Source organism: Amblyraja radiata, chromosome 2 (assembly GCF_010909765.2).
Source record: "Amblyraja radiata isolate CabotCenter1 chromosome 2, sAmbRad1.1.pri, whole genome shotgun sequence".
Lineage (NCBI taxonomy): Eukaryota > Metazoa > Chordata > Chondrichthyes > Rajiformes > Rajidae > Amblyraja > Amblyraja radiata.
Genome location: NC_045957.1, coordinates 136,032,168 through 136,046,082, shown reverse-complemented (window position 1 = coordinate 136,046,082; position 13,915 = coordinate 136,032,168).

The window sequence follows — 13,915 nt, the reverse complement described above, 5'->3', positions numbered from 1 at the left end:
GTAATATGCACACAAAATAAATGATGGGCAATGTACCAGTTGGTAGAAATGGCTTGGCTCATGTTTGGAATTCCTGACGGTGGAAAGTTCTTGAAAATTCAACATCTTAAATAAGTGACAGGTAGTTTTTTTTTTGAAGCGGTACATCACTCCACATCTTGTCGTATCAATCATTAGCACTGAGGCAGGCTGTGGAGGCTGGATGCCTTTACCCACCTGCATCCTGACAGCACGCAGCACAATCACAGACACACCACTTTGCCGTCATCTGTTGTCACTTCAGTAGATCTGGAAATCCTACAAAGAAAGGCAAGTCAAGCTGATTAAAACACTAACCTGACATTTCAAGAAATATACATTGTCCGTCATTTCCCCCTCCCATCTTCACTATCACTTAGACACTTGTCTTCAAACGATTTATGGAATGGAATTAATCTTCCATCCATTACACTCCATTATCAAGACCTCCAAGAAGCAATGATTCTTATGCCATGTCATGTCATAAGTGATAGGAGTAGAATTAGGCTATTTGGCCCATCAAGTCTACTCTGCCAGTCAATCATGGCTGATCTATCTCTCACTCCTAACCCCATTCTCCTGCCTTCTCCCCATAACCTCTGACACCTGTACTAATTGAATTATATGCTATTATCACATTGATTGTTGATGTACAATTAACATCAGAGAGGTTTAACGCACTGAATCAGGACATTTTGGATCAGTACACGAGATGGTCTGGTGCTCCCATTACTCCCAACAATGTATGATGAGCAAATTAATTTCTCTCAATGTAAGCATGCCAAAGGAGCCAGTTATCAAATTTAGGAAGCATGGTGGAATGCATGCCCCAATCAGCATCAATGGTGCTGAGTGGGAGTGCTTAAACGCTTCAAGTTCTTTGGCCTTAATATAACCATTGATCTGCTGTGAACCAACGACATTGATGTGACAGGCAGGAAGGCACACCAACGACTCTACCTCCTGAGGAGCCCAAAGAAATTTGTCATGTCTCCAATGACTCTTACAATCTTCTACAGATGTACCATGGAAAATATACTGTCGGATAACATCAGGCTTGGTTTGAGAACAGTTCTGTTTAAGACTGCAAGAATGTGCAGAGAGTTGTAGATGTAGCCCAGTCCATCATAAAGACCAGCCTTCCCATCATTGATTAAGTACATCACACTGTCTCAAAAAGCAACCAACATAATCAATATAATCAAGGACTTGTTCCACTTCAATCATTCCTTCTCTGCTCCTGTACAGCAGAAGGTACAGAAGCTTGAAAGTGCACACCACCAGAATGAGGAACGGCTTCTTCCCCTCTGCTATCAAGCGTTTGAATGGTCCTTCCATCGGCTAGAGTGCTGTCTGATTTATTTCTACACTACCTCGTTGCAACCCATGTGCTGTAATGCTGACAACTATATTCTGCACTCTGTATCTTGCCCTTTGCTCTATTTATTGTACTTGACTTGATTGTATTTATGGATAGTGTATGTCTGATCTGTTTGATAGCATGCAAAACAAAGCTTTTCACTGTAATACATGTTTCAATAATAAACCTTAACCTAACCCTAAGCTGGGTTTCATTGTCACTAAGACCAGGACCCTCCATTCACTGGTTCTGCAATGAATCTTATTATTTTATTTATTCGGTCACAGGATATGGAAATTGCTGATTATGTCAGCAATATTCTCCATCCTTATTTGCCCCAAAATCAGTTAAGATTCAACCATATTAATGAGCCTGGAGCCTCATATAAGCCAGACTTGGCCTGGATGGTAGGTTTCCTTTCCCAAAAGGACAGAAATAGCTATGAAGAAGTGTCTCAACCTGAAACGTCACCCATTCCTTCTCTCCAGAGGTGTTGCCTGTCCCGCTGAGTTACTCCAGCATTTTGTATCTATCTTCGATTTAGACCATAATACCCTTTCCTCTCAACCACCGAGAAAAAACACTCGAGGGTTTAAACCTCCAAGCCTTCCCCTTACCCTCTCTTGGTTTGAGATCTCATTTACATTCCATCTCTTTGACCAAGATGTTCAACCCCTTCAGTGTACATTGAAATATTACTCAAGCTCTCCCTTCCAGATGTTGATCAACTGATTGTATTCTCTGATGCTACTGTCTACATTTGCTGGTGCATAATAACATTGTGAGAATATCATCTCTTAAAAATGTTTCAGAAATCATTTGGTTTGAAATGTTCAGTTCAGTTTAGTTTATTGTCATGTGCTAACCAGTCAGCAGAAAGACAATACATGATTACAATCAATGCATTTACAGTGTTTGGATACATGATAAGGGAATGACGTTTAGTGCAAGGTAAAGCCAGCAAATTCCGATCAAGGATAGTGTCAGGGTCTCCAAAGAGGTAGATAATAGTTCAGCACTACTCTCTCCGGTTGGGGTAGGATGATTCAGTTTCCTGATAACATCTGGGATGAAACTGTCCCTGAATCTGGAGGTGTGCGTCTTCACACTTCTATATCTTTTGCCTAATGGGGGAGGGGAGAAGAGTGGCCAGGGTGTGCCTCGACCTTGATTATGCTGCCGGCCTTGCCGAGACAGTATGAGGTATAAATGGTGGAATCATTATTTTCCAATGTTATTTAATCATGTATAACAATTTATCACGGCACGTCACATGTCAAATGATTTTACAAAATACAATCTGTACAGGCTCCATCGATTAATTATTTTATTATTGTCGCTGTTATTATAATTATGCAAGATATGCTATTATATATAGTTTACCTACATGGTACTGACCAAAGTACTTGCACCATATCACTTGTGGCAGTTTAGAGAGCAATGCTAGAGATTATTTAATGAGTTACATGCAACTGATATAATAGTCTGAGTAAAAAAATGTAATTTGCTGTAAAAGGAAGCAATAGAGGAAATCATTATTTGCAAAGGGTATAAACAAGACATTAAAATGTCCATTTTACTGAATTCTGGTGGAAGCTATTATACTAAATATAATATTTTTTACAGGATCGTCAGCTGATGGAACTGTTAGGGGTGTATGTCTATTAACTAATTGATCTGAGAAAGTCTGCAGACAACTTAAAATGAAGATCAAAGGCATCCCCTTGCAAAGTGGACTGGCAGCCTCAGACCAGATGTTTTCTCTCATGTCCTGTCATGCTTGATAATTGCATGGTAGGTACTGTCGATTTTGGCCACATCCCTGAGATGAAAGCCCTGTGCCGAAGAGGATATTGCACTCTGAGTTTGTTTTTTTGATGGTGAAATGTATGTCTCTGCGCTAGGCCCTGAGATGGTCAGTGTCTCATTACAGCTCTATTAAGTACTGCAGTAGAGATCCGACTGAAAATTGAAACCATGCTCTCCCACAGGCTGTTAGAAAAATATGTTGTCCAGTGTTTAGAGAGAGACAGATGAACCGGAAAACACCGCTTGTTCCCTGGTTTGTGGTGAGTTTGCTGAACCCAAGTGAGGTGATAATAGGGAGTGCAAAAATGCTCAGGGGTACAACAATTCCTCAGCGGCACTGATCCAGGGAAGGGAAAAGACAAACAAAGTCCCTTTTTCCAATTTAGAATGAGAAGATTATTTTCTATATTCATGTATGGGATATGGGAATCCCAGGAAAATCTGACATTTGTTACTCAGTGGTAGTTCGAGGGCTGTTGATGAGCTGCCATCTTGAATTCCTGCAGTCATTCTGGAAATACAACTCCTACATTATAGATTGATAAGGAATTCCAGGATCTAGACAATTTCCCAGTCATAAGGAGATCTACTTTGTGGGAGATACTGAGGATTCCATGTGAGTGCCATTCTTCGGGGCAGCAGAGATTTTGGGTTTGGTAAATGCTGCCAAAGAGGCCATGGAGAATACCCACAGAAGACTTTATTTATGGTACACACCACTGCCTCAGTGAGTGGATTGACTGGATGCATAGCTCATTACGTACACATTACAACTCTACAGACTAGATGTCACCATCTTACTTGAGAACGAGTGATAAACAAAGTTCAATTATGTGGTCAAGCTTTTGAATTTTGTTTTGGTTGCAAATCACCCAGAAACTAGAGGGTTTCCATAACACTCCTTTCTTGTGACTTGTACATAGTAGATAGTATCAGGGGAGTGAGAAATGCGTCACTCACTGCAGGATACTTAGTCTCTTTATGGGTAGGTTTAGAGGGATATGGGCCAAACACAGGCAGGTGGGACAAGTATAGATGGGCATGCTTGCTCTGCATGGACAAGTTGGGCCTAAGAGCCTGTTTTCACTCTGTATGTCTCTAAGACTCTGACTACAGTTATAGCTGTAGTATTTATATGGCTGATCCACTTATGTTTATGCTCAGTCATCACCCCCCCCCCCCCCTAAACCTAATGATGGGAAATGCCATCGAGTATCAAGAATAGGTGGTGAGATTTTATCTTGATGAGGGTGTTCGTTTCCTGGAAGATGTGAGTAGCGATGTAACTTGCCAGCAAAGATCCTATAGTGGTGCAAGATAGCTTACTCCTGCGAAATGCAATGGGCTGACGTGTAGTATGCTACGGAGGGGATCCTGGGCATTTTTCCCCGCCCATTTTAGTAACCGGAGCCCACCTGACCCGACTCGCAGGGTAATCAACGTTGCGGGGCAACAGTTTGTGTGTGTGATATAGGGTGAGATTCATAATTCTGTCAGTTCATACTTCTGTTAATTCTTGTCAAGAATAAAATTTGACTCTGGTAATTGTCTTTTTTAATGTTTTTTAAATCATTTCTTTTTAAATGGCTCACAAGCAGTGTTTGAGTTGATTTTGTAGTAACCGGAACCTACCCGACCCGACTCGACTCGCAGGGTAATTGACATTGCGGGGGAACAGATTTTGTGTGTGATATAGGGTTAGATTCATAATTCTGTTAGTTCATACTTCTGTTAATTCTTGTTAAAGAATAAAATGTTTATAAACACACATACATGAATGTGATATAAATGTATATAATCATATAACACACACAATTATATTTCTTCTGATTTTTATATCCAATGATGAACTTTATTTCAGACTAGACAAGGGACATTAAATAAGAAACATTGTAAACCTCCCCGCAACTTCACACACACTAGGCCCGATCCCACCCCTCAACTCTCCCCCCCCCCCCCCCCCCCACCCCCCCCCCCCCCCCCCCCCCCGGCACACCCTCGCCTGCCCGCACACTACAATGTCTCCCCCCTTATGTCCCTCTCCCCGCTACCCCGGGCTGCACGCCCCCTCTCCCCGGGCCACACTCCCCACTGCCCCGGACCCACTCTCCCCGCTGCCCCGGGCCGCACACCCCCTCTCCCCACCCAAGTCAAAGACCAAAGCGAAGATACGGGAGCGGAGGCGGAAGCAAAGATCCGATCTTTGGCCGGAAGCAAGATGGCGGAACAAGATGGCGGAGCAAGATGGCGGAACAAGATGGCGGAGGCTGGTTGCTAAAATGGGTCCTATAATCACCCATGAATCTGCCCATGACCATACTATGCGTTTGCGTGAGAGTAAGCCATCTTGCTCTGCTATAGGATCTTTGCTTGCCAGTTTTCAGGCAATTTATATCTAATTTCATCAACCTGAAAATACCTTTCCCTGAAAGTTTGCTCAAGATGTTGATTACCTTTGCAATTGTTAGTTTAATTTAATACAGATCAAATGTTCAAAATTATACTGCCCTATGTTAAAAATTATATTAAACTTAGATGTGGATTCGTAAGCTTAAAGTTCCATGATTTTCAAACATTTCCCAATAACTCACACCACTGATACTAGATTCAGCCTTGTCACTTGTGAGACTGCTTTGCATACATGAATACGTTTCTTACTCATAGATTAATTGAATCATAGTCATGCAGCATGGAAACAGGCCCTTTGCCCTACCTCATCCATGCCAAACAAGATGGCGATCTGAGCTAAATCCATTTGCCAGCGTTTGACCCATATCCCTCCAAATGTTTCCTCTCCATGTTCCTGTCCAAATGTCTTTTAAACTTCTAGAAACTTCTTGATCAACTGGATTGCTCCCACATAGATCTTGAGGGGGGAGGGGGGGGAGCATGTGAAAAGGATCTTCATCTATGATGACATATCAGTGGATTATTAGCCCTAAGTGTCCAGCAGTTAAGATCAGCCAAACAATTTCATGTGAACATTCCATGCTCCTCCCCTTATTGTAAGGGTGGCGTGAAATCTGCCAGAAAACTGGCTTTGTTCAGATTTAAATATGCAGATAATAGAACATAGAACAGTACAAGGTACACGAAAATGCTTGAGAAACTCAGCAGGTGCAACAGCATCCATGGAGCGAAGGAAATAGGCTCCAGCATTTTTGTGTACCTTCGATTTTCCAGCATCTGCAGTTCCTTCTTAAACATAGAACAGTACAACTCAGGAACAGGCCCTTCGGCCCACAATGTCCGTGCTGAACATGATCACCAACAAGACTAAGGAGTTAATGGTGGACTTTAGGAGCAGAGAAACACCCCTGTCCCCTGTCTCCATCAATGGTGTGGATGTTCAGTTTACCAGGGAGTACAAATACCTTGGAGTGTACCTGGACAGTAAACTGGTCCAGGAATGCTGAGGCCCTGTACAAGTAGCGACAGAGCTAGCTGTACTTTTTGAGAAGCCTCCGCTCCTTCAACATCTGCAGTAAGATGCTGCAGATGTTCTACCAATTGGTGGTAGCCAGTACCATCTTCTTCACTGCCGTGTGCAGGGCGAGGATGCCAATAGGATTAACAAACTCATCAGGAAGGCTGGGTTCATCCTGGGGGCAGAGTTGGATTCATAGGAGGTGGTCTTGGAGGGGAGGATGCTCCTCAAACTGCAGAGTATTCTGAACAATACAGCTCACCCCCTCCATGACACACTGGTCAATCTGAGAAGTACCTTCAGCAACAGACTGGTTCCATCAAGATGCAGGACAGAACACCACAGGAGATCCTTCTTCCCTGTGGCTATCAAACTGTACAACTCCTCCCCCTTCTGTTGTGGGGTAGACTGAGCCTAACCTCCCCCCCCCCCCCCCAACCCCACCCTCCCCTTCCCAATCTTGGCACATCCCCAATCCTTTCCACTTGTCATTTTAATTTCATATTTCATGTATTTTGTGTTGTTATGACTTGGCAGATCAATTTCAGATTCAGATTCAGATTCAGAAAACTTTATTGTCTGTCGTAACAGAAAATCTTCTTTGACGTGGCTCAACATACAACCAGGACAATGTACTGATAAGCAGTCATACAACACAGATTTCTGCGAGCACACACAGTGTGTATAGATCTTAAAAGCAAGTATAAAGATTAAAAACTGTAAATATAGACAAGATAAAAGTTGTGGATACGTGTAAAGTGACAGTGCGTCAGGGTTAATTTGTCCCTTGTTCATTTTTTATTTAAACTGTTTATGGCAATGGGTATGGATGAGTTTTTGTGGATGTTTTTCTTGGATAGGGGGACTTTATATCGGCGGCCTGATGGCAGAAGTTGGAAGGACTTCCATCCTGGGATTAATAAAGTTCTATCGTATCGTATCGATGCCAACTCTTATCTGCCTGCACGTTTCTGAAATGTACTTATTTTCCATGATGCTTTCCTACTAAACTCACATAGAGTTGTAATTTCTTCTCCTTCTACCTTAAAATACGATGCCAGCCAAATTAAGCTACAACAAAGGACTTGAGCATCTTAAAGAGTAAAACAAGCACACAATAGACCAATGGATCAGATCATGTCTCTGCAGCCCTATCACATATTACCATCTCCGGAAGTGGTGGCGCTGTTGGACAGCTGCGGCTCGCCTGCAGTCGGACTGTTTTTACTTTTTTGTTGTTGTTTTTTTGTTGTTGTCTTGTTTAGCTGGATTTTAGTTTATTAGGTTGTGTTATGGGGGGGGGGGGGGTACAACATGTTTTTTTGTCTCTTCCTTCGGGGGAATGCGACTTTTTCTTGTCGTATCCCCCTTCTCTGCCTCCGTCTGCGTTGAGGCCTAATGGCGGAGCTGGCGGTCTCCAACCTGCGACCGACCTCGAGGCTCCGGAGGCAGAGCCAGCCAGGACTTACAACGCGAGGCTGGCCGACTTCGGGGCTGAGGCAACGGTGGCCCAACTCGCTGATGCGGCGTTCCAGCTTTCGGCAGCGGCCCGGAGCTGAGGCTGCGGGACTTGGAGCTGAGGCAGCGGGACTCGGAGCTGAGGCAGCGGGACTCGGAGCTGAGGCAGCGGTGGCCCGACTCGCTGAGGCAGCGGGACTCGGAGCTGAGGCTGTGGCGGGCCGACTCGGAGCGGAGACGGCGTTCCGGCTTTCGGCAGCGGCGACATCACCACGGAGGTCCGCTGGACTGGAGGGCGGCATCTTCGGCCTGGATCGCCTCAGCGTAGAGTGAGAACAAGGAGGGAAGAGACAGAGACTAAGACTTTTGCCTCCATCACAGTGAGGAGGTGCTTGGTGAACTCACTGTGGTGGATGTTAATTTGTGTTTATTGTATGTTTTGTTATTTATTATTATTGTGTATGACTGCAGGCAACGAAATTTCGTTCAGACCGAAAGGTCTAAATGACAATAAAGGAATCAAATTCAAATCAAATTCAAAAAAAATTCACATCCGGTCATGAATGCTAATAGATCATTAAACATTGCTATCAGGGAGAAGAGGTTCTAAGAACATCCCTATTCGCAACAATTGTAGAGTCAAACAGGTGAGTGCTGGAGACAAGATCCTTCCATCACAAAAACTAGTGTCCAGACAGTTTGATTCCCTCTATATTATGTCAATAAATGGCTGAGATCAATTGATACTGTAAAAGTTATGCGGCCAAACATCATCTGAAGCAGTTCCAGTGGTGGGCTAATGGCCATGTCTGTGTGGTACAATTCAAGCATGATTACAGCACTGGCATCTACACAAGAACGTGGAATATGATCTGGATATATCCTGTTCACAAATAGCAGGATGAATCCCGCACAACTGTTACAACCCAATCAGTCTACTCAAAACCTGCAGCAAAGTCATAGTTTGGAAATGCTTTTCCCCTTCCCCACACTCCACAACAGATACAGCTGTTGGATATTATGCACAGACTGTTTTAGACATGACACCAATGCCCAACTAGCTTCCCCATTAAAAGCTCTCTTTGCCATCCGAAGCACCATCCACTCCATGTAGGCACCTTGTTGTAAGGTCATAAGGAATAGGAGTAGTATTGGGCAAATCGGCCCATCAAGTCTACTCCGCCATTCAATCATGGCTGATCTATCTCTCCCTCCTAACCCCATTCTCCTGCCTTCTCCCCATGACCTCTGACACCTGTATTAATAAATAATCTATCCATTTCTGCCTTAAAAATATCCACTGACGGCCTCCACAGCCTTCAGTGACAAAGAATTCCACAGATTCACCACCACTACGACTTGTCACTTTATATACTCTATAAAAACATCTCATTTTCTCTATTCTGTCCTTGCAACTCATTGAATTGTAGAATTATACAGCATAGAAATAGGCCCCTTTTTATCCACATCTATGCCAATCATTAAAGTACCTAATAATATAAATCCCATTCACCACTCCTGGTCTGTCGCATGATAAGAATGTTTACGAATACTCTGCGCATAGATTTCAGTTATTATGCCTTCCTGTCCTCATTATGCTAATGATATTTCTGCAACTATTTCCTGGAGACCAGATTAAACTCCATTTCAAAATTCGGAGCTGCTACATGATAGTGCTGCAGTGTTTATAGTGTTGTGAGTTTGTAGTGTTTTGGGTATTAGCAAGCGGAAGGCAAACCATTACTAAGAATCCTCAGTTAATGGTGCAGGAAACGCCATTATGAGTATGATGTACACTCAAAACATTGCACAATCTAGAATACTTCAGTTGTCTATTAAGACTGAATGCAATCTTTTTACACATAATTATGAATGTGTTGGGAGGTGGGATTGCAATGTTGGCATTAAAGAAGTTCCTGTCCAATGCAGTAATTTATGTTGAAGGTGGCTAGTTATAATGCTCTATATCTAAGGAATAGATCAGGTGGAGGCACAGAGTCTCTGGCCCAGAGCGAGGGAATTGAGAACCAGAGGGCATAGGTTTAAGGTGAAGGGGGAAAGATGTAATAGGAATCTGATGGGTAACCTTTTCACGCACAGGGTGGTGGGTGTATAATATGATTTATACAGTTTCTAGTAAATACATGTGCTTTTTAAAATAAACAACATTTAAATAATTTAAATAATGTTTTACATGTGCTTTGTGGTAACTATTTTGAAAGTCAGAGACATCCAGAGGCCTTGGACAAGACAAGTCTAAGGGTGGAGCCTCATCATGTGTCAAAGCAGTTCTGTAAGTGCAGCTGTTTGTCTGTATTAAGACAGTGCCTACCCTACCCTGGTCTATGCTGAGGTACTGTAGAGGACACAAAGTGCTGGAGTAACTCAGCAGGTTAGGCAGCATCTCTGGAGATCATGGATAGGTGACGTTTAGGATCGGGACCCTTCTTCAGACTGGAAGCCAGATATCCATTGAAGACTGTCAGTAACCAACCTGGCTGAAATGTCGTTAAACATGGGCTGGTGATCAGCTATTCAGTATCAACAGAATCACTGCACCAGAAGAGAAAGAAAGCGAGCACCAGTGTGATTAAACAAAAAAAAAGCAAATAATCATCCTCTTGCTGATTTTTCCATCTGAAAACTCAACTCACATTCCATGTGTGGATTAAAATGGATGGTGCTTGGATTTTCAGAGAAGTTCACTTTCACGTTTTGCAGTGCTGACACATGGGGATGTAGAGCAATGATGAGAGAGTGCAGGAGCACAGGGCGGTGTATTCAGATAGGCGGACAGACCTAGGGCAAGCCCTATGGAAAATCTGCCCAATTTTTTGTTTAAGATCACAAAATGCTGGAGTAACTCAGCGGGACAGGCAGCATCTCTGGAGAGAAGGAATGGGTTATGTTTCGAGTCGAGACCCTTCTTCAGATTGATGTCAGGGGAGAGGAACAATGTTTTGTTTTGTTTAGTTTACTGTCACATGTACTGAGGTACAGTGAAAAGCTTTTGTCACATGCTAACCATTCAGTGAATAGACAATACAAGATGACAATTGAGCCATTCACAGTGTACAGATACTTAATAAGGTGAATAACTTTCAGAGCAAGTCAAAGCCAGTAAAATCCGATTAAGATAGTCAGAGGATCTCCAATAAGGTGGATGGTGGCTCGGGACTGCTCTATAGTTTTTGGTAGGATGGTTCCGTTGCCTGATAAAACCTGGGGAAAAAAACTTTCCTTGAATTTGCTGGTGTGCGTTTTCACACATCTACACACCGCTTGCCTGAGGGGGGAGAGGAGAAGAGGGAGTAGAAACTTAGAAACATATAAAATAGGTGCAGGAGTAGGCCCTTCGGCCCTTCGAGCCTGCACCGCCATTCAATATGATCATGGCTGATCTTAAGGGGTTGGAATGGGTGATGTTTCGGGTCCAGACTCTTCATCAGACTCATCACCTATTCTTAATCTGAGGAAAGACATTCTTGCCATAGAGGGAGTACAGAGAAGGTTCACCAGACTGATTCCTAGGATGGCAGGACTTTCATATGAAGAAAGTGGATAGACTCAGCTTGTACTCGCTAGAATTTAGAAGATTGAGGGGGGATCTTATAGAAACTTACAAAATTCTTAAGGGGTTGGACAGGCTAGATGCAGTAAGATTATTCCCGATGTTGGGGAAGTCCAGAACTAGGGGTCACAGTTTAAGGATAAGAGGGAAGTCTTTTAGGACCGAGATGAGAAAATCATTTTTTACACAGAGTGTGGTGAATCTCTGGAATTCTCTGCCACAGAACGTAGTTGAGGCCAGTTCATTGGCTATATTTAAGAGGGAGTTAGATGTGGCCCTTGTGGCTAAAGGGATCAGGGGGTATGGAGAGAAGGCAGGGATGGGATGCTGAGTTGGATCATGGCTCAGCCATGATCATATTGAATGGCGGTGCAGGCTCGAAGGGCTGAATGGCCAACTCCTGCACCTATTTTCTATGTTCTATGTTCTATGTTCTAGCCACAAGGGCTTGTCTGATATTTGTCCAAATTTGATCAGCAATGAGTCAAAGCAAGAACAACCGATAGTGATTAATCAACATTTAAAAAAACTGGAGAGAACTGGAAATATAGAGCAGTTTTTTTTCACAATTAGTAAAGCAAAATATTAGATTTATGGTTCCGTTGGAAACTATTCATCAGAACCAACCATCTACACTCAATTTCTCAAAAGATAATCATGTTCTATGGCGAAGGCTTTGAATCAAATGACCATGTTATAGAAATTAAAATTCAGCAGCTGCTTATTTCCAACTTCCCTAATGAATCACAGTGGGGCTGGTTTATGCTGCTACAACCATTGATTGTTATGTTTCCTGCACTGATAAGAGAGTGCGGAAACTAGACTGGCCCGATGCAGGAAACAGGTTGCGGTTTGGTACACTGGAGCGGTTTTTTTTGTTAAGGAACAGCTCAACATTTCATTATTTCCTTGCATGTTATCTACAGATAATCTCTTTCAGAGTTGAAAGCTGTCATAAACAGGAAAGGCTGGCAGAGTGCGCTTAAGTGAGTACCAGTTCAAGGCCTCATTTGGCACGTGTACAGAAGGTAGTGCCATTTAAAGAAACATTCAGAACTAGATTTTTGTGCTAAACTTGTTCAGGGCAGAGATAAGATTACAAACCAAGAAAATCCCTAAGAGTGAAGAAAGTTATTCAATTTCCCACTCAGCTGAGGGGGTCTTCGGCCACATTTCTAATCAGCTCACTGTCAGTCTTGTTTCCCCTGAACATTTTTTATGGCCCCCCCATTCTGTCAAAAAGATTTTGTAGACTGAGAGTTGGGGCTGGCTGAGATACTCGGGACTGTTATTTGAGATAATCAGTGACACAGAGTGAATGGGTAACATATCCTCCTACAAGATATTCATTCTTCCTGACCAAACAGTCTTCAATATAAAGCGAGATTTCATGTTTTCTTTTGCTCATGTTCCACAGACCTCTTCAACTCAGTATGCACAAGGGCTTTAAAACTGCGTTAGACCCATACTCTGAGCTGCTTTAAAAGCTGTGTACACAGAAGAAACACTTCAGTCCCACTCAATTTATCCATCCATTAGAAAACAAGTCAACAAGATGACTTTTAAAGCAGGTCATGGTATTCTTCTATTACCTTTCAACTTATCTTCTTTCTTTCCTGCCTCCCCTAAAAGCCCCCCTACCCTCATATGTCAGCTTGAGTCATAAGTTCATGTCATAGGAGCAGAATTAGGCCATTCGGCCCATCAAGTGTATTCTGCCATTCAATCATGGCTGATCTATCTTCCCCATTCTTATGCCTGCTCCCTATAACCTTTGACACCCTTAATAATCAATAATCTGCCAATTTCTGCCTTAAAAATACCCAATGACTTGGCCTCCTCAGCTGTCTGTGGCAATGAAATCCAAACATTCACCACACTCTGGCGAAATAAATTCCTCCTCATCTCCTTTCTAAAGTTATGTCCTTTTATTCTGAAGCTATGCCCTCTAGTCCTAGACTCTCCTACTGGTGGAAACACCCTCTCCACATCGACTCTATCCAGGCTTGTCACTATTCGGTAACTTTCAATGAGGTCCTCCCTCATCCCTCTAAACAAGCAAATACTAGAGCCGTCAAACGCTCATCATATGTCAATTGACATACTCTCTCCAACTGAGGTTGTGTCTAAGGTCTGCTGTAAAGACTTGAACATGTGATCCAGGCTGATACCTTGCTACAACACTGTGCGGGTTGGGGAGTGTTGCATTTTCAATAACATTAAGAGCGCTCCTGCTTTCAGGATGGTGTAAAAGATCCTGTTGCATGTTTTT